The sequence below is a fragment of the Stegostoma tigrinum genome, chromosome 43, assembly GCF_030684315.1.
Source record: "Stegostoma tigrinum isolate sSteTig4 chromosome 43, sSteTig4.hap1, whole genome shotgun sequence".
In the NCBI taxonomy this organism is placed as follows: domain Eukaryota; kingdom Metazoa; phylum Chordata; class Chondrichthyes; order Orectolobiformes; family Stegostomatidae; genus Stegostoma; species Stegostoma tigrinum.
The window spans coordinates 14,369,169-14,376,245 of NC_081396.1; the positions used below are offsets into that span (position 1 = coordinate 14,369,169).

General features: G+C 48.3%; 1 protein-coding gene across 1 annotated transcript in view; it reads left to right on the forward strand.

The window, feature by feature from the left end:
* Nucleotides 1–6,285, forward strand: part of LOC132206755 (uncharacterized) — a 184,450-nt gene extending 178,165 nt beyond the window's left edge. The window contains exons 11-12 of the mRNA XM_059641708.1: nt 211–412; nt 3,280–6,285. The gene's annotated coding sequence lies outside the window, so the exon portion shown is untranslated. The remainder of the gene's footprint in view (nt 1–210; nt 413–3,279) is intronic.
* The last annotated feature ends 792 nt before the right edge of the window (nt 6,286–7,077 follow it).

Consider the following 7,077-nt stretch of genomic DNA (forward strand, 5'->3'; position numbering starts at 1 on the left):
CCGAGGCCTATTTTCCCAACAGCAAAATTGGTAATCCAGCAAGAAATGGAAATTTCTCACATTTGTTGGCTGTAAGTGTCTGTTTAAAGTTTCCTTATATACAGTTGCTTAACCTGCTTTTACAGTTGGACCATTTGTTGTGCCAATGAAAATTTTTTGAATGGTTTCACCTCCAGTTTTCCTCTTTATACATATTTGGTATTTTTTCAGGGTAAGGACTATCTTCAAAATCTGAGATTGGGTTTTGAAAGACAGCAGCCTTTGTTTTGGAGAGATAATGGGAACTGCAGATGCTGGAGAACGCGAGATAACACCGTGTGGAACTGGATGAAGACAGCAGGCCAAGCAGCATCTCAGGAGCACAAAAGCTGACGTTTCGGGCCGAGAACCTTCTTCAGAAAATGGGGAGGGGGTGCGGGTTCTGGAATAAATAGGGAGAGGGGGGAGGCGGATGGAAGATGGATGGAGGAGAAGATAGGTGGAGAGGAGAGTATGGGTAGGGAGGCAGGGAGGGGATAGGTCAGTCTGGGGAGGCCGGACAGGTCAAGGGAGCGGGATGAGGGGAAATAGGGGTGCGGCATGAGGTGGGAGGGGGAATGGGTGAGAGGAAGAATAGGTTAGGGAGGCAGGGACGAGCTGGGCTGGTTTTGGGATGCAGTGGGAGGACAGGAGATTTGGAAGCTTGTGAAATCCACACTGATACCATTGGGCTGCAGGGTTCCCAAGCAGAATATGAGTTGCTGTTCCTGCAACCTTCGGGTGGCGTCATTATGGCACTGCAGGAGGTCCAGGTTGGACGTGTCCTCTCAGGAATGGGAGGGGGAGTTGAAATGGTTCGTGACTGGGAGGTGCAGTTGTTTATTGCAAACTGAGCGTAGGTGTTCTGAAAAGTGGTCCCCAAGCCTCTGCATCGTTTCCCCAATGTGGAGGAAGCCACAACGGGGACAGTGGATGTTTTGGATATTTCTTAAGCATTGATTTTCATTCAGAGTTGGTTGGATTTTGCTGAAGCAATAGACATAACTCACTATGACATAGACAATGTCAGAGTTAATGTTTCGCGTCCTGTGACCCTTCCTCAGATCTCACTCTTCACTGATGCTGCCAGACCTGCTGAGCTTTTCCAGCAACTTCTGCTTTTGTTGCTGATTTACAGTGCCCACAGTTAGAACATAGAACATAGAACAGTACAGCACAGAAAAGGCCCATCAGCCCACAATGTTGTGCCGACCATTGATCCTCATGTATGCACCCTCAAATTTCTGTGACCATATACATGTCCAGCAGTCTCTTAAATGACCCCAATGACCTTGCTTCCACAACTGCTGCTGGCAACGCATTCCATGCTCTCACAACTCTCTGCGTAAAGAACCTGCCTCTGACATCCCCTCTCTACTTTCCACCAACCAGCTTAAAACTATGACCCCTCGTGCTAGCCATTTCTGCCCTGGGAAATAGTCTCTGGCTATCAACTCTATCTATGCCTCTCATTATCTTGTATATCTCAATTAGGTCCCCTCTCCTCCTCCTTTTCTCCAATGAAAAGAGACCGAGCTCAGTCAACCTCTCTTCATAAGATAAGCCCTCCAGTCCAGGCAGCATCCTGGTAAACCACCTCTGAACCCTCTCCAAAGCATCCACATCTTTCCTATAATAGGGCGACCAGAACTGGACGCAGTATTCCAAGTGCGGTCTAACCAAAGTTTTATATAGCTGCAACAAGATCTCACGACTCTTCAACTCAATCCCCCTGTAACTGAAAGCCAAAACACCATATGCTTTCTTAACAACCCTGTCCACTTGGGGGGCCATTTTAAGGGATCTATGTATCTGCACACCAAGATCCCTCTGTTCCCCCACGCTGCCAAGAATCCTATCCTTAATCCTGTACTCAGCTTTCAAATTCGACCTTCCAAAATGCATCACCTCGCATTTATCAAGGTTGAACTCCATCTGCCACCTCTCAGCCCATCTCTGCATCCTGTCAATGTCCCGCTGCAGCCTACAGCAGCCCTCTACACTGTCAACGACACCTCCGACCTTTGTGTCGTCTGCAAACTTGCTGACCCATCCTTCAATTCCCTCGTCCAAGTCATTAATAAAAATTACAAACAGTAGAGGCCCAAGGACAGAGCCCTGTGGAACTCCACTCACCACTGACTTCCAGGCAGAATATTTTCCTTCTACTACCACTCGCTGTCTTCTGTTGGCCAGCCAATTCTGTATCCAAGCAGCTAAGTCCCCTGTATCCCATTCCTCCTGACCTTCTGAATGAGCCTACCATGGGGAACCTTATCAAATGCCTTACTGAAGTCCATATACACCACATCCACAGCTCGACCCTCATCAACTTTTCGAGTCACATCCTCAAAACCTCGATAAGGTTTGTGAGGCATGACCTACCCCTCACAAAGCCGTGTTGACTGTATTTGATCAAGCCATGCTCTTCCAGATGGTCATAAATCTTATCCCTCAGAATCCTTTCTAACACCTTGCAGACGACAGACGTGAGACTTACCGGTCTATAATTGCCGGGGATTTCCCTATTTCCTTTCTTGAAGAGAGGAATTACATTTGCCTCTCTCCAGTCCTCAGGTACGACTCCAGTGGAGAGCGAGGATGCAAAGATCTTCGCAAGTGGCGAAGCAATTGCATTTCTCGCTTCCCAAAGCAGCCGAGGACAAATCTGATCCGGGCCTGGCGACTTGTCAATCTTAATGTTTGACAAAATTTTCAGCACATCAGCTTCGTCTATCTCTATCCATTCCAGCATGCACACCTGCTCTTCAAAGGTTTCATTCACTACAAAGTTCGTTTCTTTCGTAAAGACAGAAGCAAAAAACTCATTTAGGGCTTCCCCTACCTCCTCAGGCTCCACACACAAGTTCCCTATGCCATCCCTGATCGGCCCTATGACGCAGGCAAAACTCTATCTCTGCAGGAAGCATGATGCTGTGTTCTCAAACTTCCCTGCCTTTTTGTCATATAATATTGTCTTTTTAGGACAGAAGTGGCTTTTTTTTGTTTGTTTTGACTTGTGCACATACTTTCTATGCATGTTAAAATTCTACACCTTTTCAGTTCACTGCAGTGCTGCACAATGAAGACTTGGAACAATTTTTTTTTTATAAAGTAGAAAATCAGTGTGGTTTGTTTTCCAAAATGTGATGTGTAAGTGCAACACTTAACAGTGTGTTCATCAAACTATTGTTTCCTTTGATCTTTGTGTTGCAGAAATTTCTAGAATCATTTCATATATATTTTTCTTGATATATTTAGCAGCTTTCCTGGAGCAAGTCTGGTTTCCTTCGGATGAGACGACTTTCAGACATACTCCCTTTATTATGAGATTTAATTGCGGTAAAATGAGGAGGATTTTTATTCACTGAGACACACATGACTATATGTTTAAAGCATTGGAAAATGCGTTCTGTTCGGACTGTCATGTTATCTGGTGTTTGTACCAGGCTTTCCGATGAAATGCAAGTGATTAAGGATGCTAATGATGCCACATGTTATTACAAGAGGAAATGAACTTCCAAGTCAGGATTTTATGCCACATTAATACATAGCATATACCATGCAGCATGGATGCAGTGACTGAGTGAAATAGGGATGCAGTGTCGGAGGGAAATAGGGATGCAGTGACTGAGACAAATGGGATGCACTGACAGATGGAAATGGGATACAGTGCCTCAGTGAAATGCTCACAACGAATTGCCCCCTCCAGTCCTGACCCGCTCTCAGCAACTTGCCCACTCCAGTCTTGACCCGCTCTCAGCGACTTTCCCCATCCGTCCTGACCCGCTGACAGCGAATTGTCCCCTCCGTTCTGACCCACTCGCAGCGACCTGCCCCTACAGTCGTGACCCGCTCACACCGACTAGCGCCTGCAGTCCTGACCCGCTCACACCGACTAGCGCCTGCAGTCCTGACCCGCTCACAGTGACTCGCCCCTGCAGTCCTGACCTGCTCACAGCGACTTCTCTCTGCAGACCTGACCCACTCACAGCGAATTACCCCTGCAGTCCTGACCCGCTCATTGCGACTTGCCCCTGCAGTCCTGACCCCCTCTCAGCGACTCGCCCCTTCAGTCCTGTCCCAATCACAAGGACTTGCCCTCTCCATCCTTACCCGCTCACAGTGACTTGCCCCCTCAGTCCTCAGCCCCTCACAGCGACTTGCCACCTCAGTCTTGACCCACTCACAGCGACCTCCCCCCTCTGTCCTGACCCCCTCACAGCAACCTGCCCCCTCCGTGCTGACCCCCTCACAGCAACCTGCCCCCTCCGTGCTGACCCGCTCACAGTGACTTGCCCCTGCAGTCCTGGCCCCCTCACAGTGACCTGCCCTCTCACTCCTGACCCGCTCAACATTGAGGAAACCAAGCGCAGGCTTGGGGACCGCTTTGCAGAACACCTCCACTCGGTTCGCAACAAACAACTGCACCTCCCAGTCGCGAACCATTTTAACTCCCCCTCCCATTCCTTGGACGACATGTCCATCATGGGCCTCCTGCAGTGCCACAATAATGCCACCCGAAGGTTGCAAGAACAGCAACTCATAATCCGCTTTGGAACCCTGCAACCCAATGGTATCAATGTGGACTTCACAAGCTTCAAAATCTCCCCCTCCCCAACTGCATCCCAAAACCAGCCCAGTTCTTCCCCTCCCGCGACTGCATCACAAAACCAGCCCAGCTGTTCCCTTCCCCCGACACCAGCCCAACCGTTCCCTTCCCCCGACTGCTTCCCAAAACCAGCCCAGCCTGTCTCCGCCTCCTTAACCTGTTGTTCCTCTCACCCATCCCTTCCTCCCACCTCAAGCCACACCTCCATTTCCTACCTACCACCTCATGCTGCCTCCTTGACCTGTCCATCTTGCCTGGACTGAACTATCCCCTCCCTACCTACTCACCTGTACTCTCCTCTCTAGCTATTTTGTTTTCTCTCCATCTTCGGTCCGCATCCCCCCCCTCTCCCTATTTATTCCAGTTCCCTCTCCCATCCCCGTCTCTGATGAAGGGTCCAGGCCCGAAATGTCAGCTTTTGTGCTCCTGAGATGCTGCTTGGCCTGCTGTGTTCATCCAGCTCCGCACTTTGTTATCTTGGATTCTCCAGCATCTGCAGTTCCCATTATCAGTGGCATTTTCCTCTTCATCAAAGTTTGTGCAAAAGCAACACGATATGGGGCGGCACGGTGGCTCAGCGGTTAGCACTGCAGCTTCACAGCACTGGGGACCCAGGTTCAATTCCAGCCTCAGGCAACTGTGTGGAATTTGCACCTTGTCCCTGTGTCTGCGTGGGTTTCCTCCAGGTGTTTCAGTCTCGTCCCACAGTCCAAAGATGTGCACGCTAGGTGGATTGGTCATGCTAAATTGCCCATAGTGTTCAGGGGCGTGGGTCTGGATGGGATGCTGTAAGGTTTGGTGTGCACTTGTGGGGCCAAAGGGCCTGTTTCCACACTGTAGGGAATCTCAACAATCCTGTTCCGACACCTCCATGTTATAACCCTGCTGATCACTGCACACAGAGATGTTTGATAACAAAAGGATAACAATAATATTCAAACCCAGTGCTGGAAATGTAATTTAAATGAGTATTTGAAATACAGAGGCCAGTGTCGATCTTCAATTCAACTTTTATTTACAAATGATCTGTCTTCAACTTTAGCACTGCCTCATTCAGAGATAGTTGCCAGGGTGTCAGCGTCTCTGACCCTCACACTTCTTATCTGTCAGCCAGGGCTCCCTGATTTGGGCTGTTCATATGGAGCAATCAGTCAACTCTCATTCTGAGAGGTTCAACTGGCCGACCTGGTCACAAACCAGTGCGGTGTGTTCATCGAAAATCAAACATGTACTAGAAAGGTACCATTACATACTAGTGTAAAGGAAGGCATGAGGCTAAACTGGGGAGAGAAGGGAACTGCTAATTGGGGGTGGCCCGCCGAGTAGAAGAAAATCGAATGGGAAGATGACCATTTGAGACTGAGGGAGAGAGATGTAATTGCCTGAATGAGGCATTGCAATTGCGAAATGGATTTTTGTGTGTACACCATGTTCAGTTTCCCCGATCTGTGCTCCTCTTTAAATCATTAGTATCTGAAATTTCTGTATCATTTCCAAATGCTCTGTCTCTAATGTTATGCTGTTGGAATTGGTTGAACTGCAGAGATATCATTTATTTGCACAAATGTGTTCAGTGAAATGAGTTGCATGCTATATATGTATTATTCTTCCTGATTCTATTGTACGCATACAAATTAAAGTTAGTTCCACTTTTGAACAACAAACTGCTTTTAGATGTCTGATGTATCTCATTTGCCTGCCACTTACTCTTGTTGATGAGTTGTGTTTCTGTTTGGTGAAGAAATATGAATGAGCTGGAGCACTAATGGCAATGCCCAATGTGGTGATCTTCCAACATTGCAGCTGGAAGGTGGGGCAGGAAGGGGGATGGGTTTCACAGAACTATTGCAGACGGAAATGGAGAGACAGGTGATGTATGTGGCAGCACCGAGACACTGAGGAGAATGAAATGCAGCCTGAAGGGGAATCTGGCTGTATTCTCAAAGGCACGGGCTGAATGGAAGAGGACAGAGGATTCACTCAGAGGAACAGAAGATCAGACTAGACTGATTGTGAAACAGGCAATAATCATTGGCAAGTTACTGATAGGAGGGTGAATCAATCGGGCTCACTTTAAGACTGTTTACAGTTACCATATAGCTTCTGGGAGATGTGCAGATCAGGCCAGGCTCATAGAGAAACGCTTCCCGGAGTAATTAACATGGAGACACCACTGGGAAAGAGTGAGGGGTTGGCCGTCCTGCTTCCACTGCTGCTGGTCATGTCCAGGCCAGTCACTCTGGCCAGAGACTTCAGCTGCATCATCGGCACGAATGAACAATATGGAGGGTATGACAGTGAACTGGACTCGACGTCCAGATTTCTGATGGAAACGGTTGAAGTTGCCAAGCTGCATAACATCTTCAGCACCCCTGCAGACTGAGCATAGAGTAGAAACGCCTGGTCATAGCCAGATGTGTCTATACACCCATTGGACAGATTTCCTG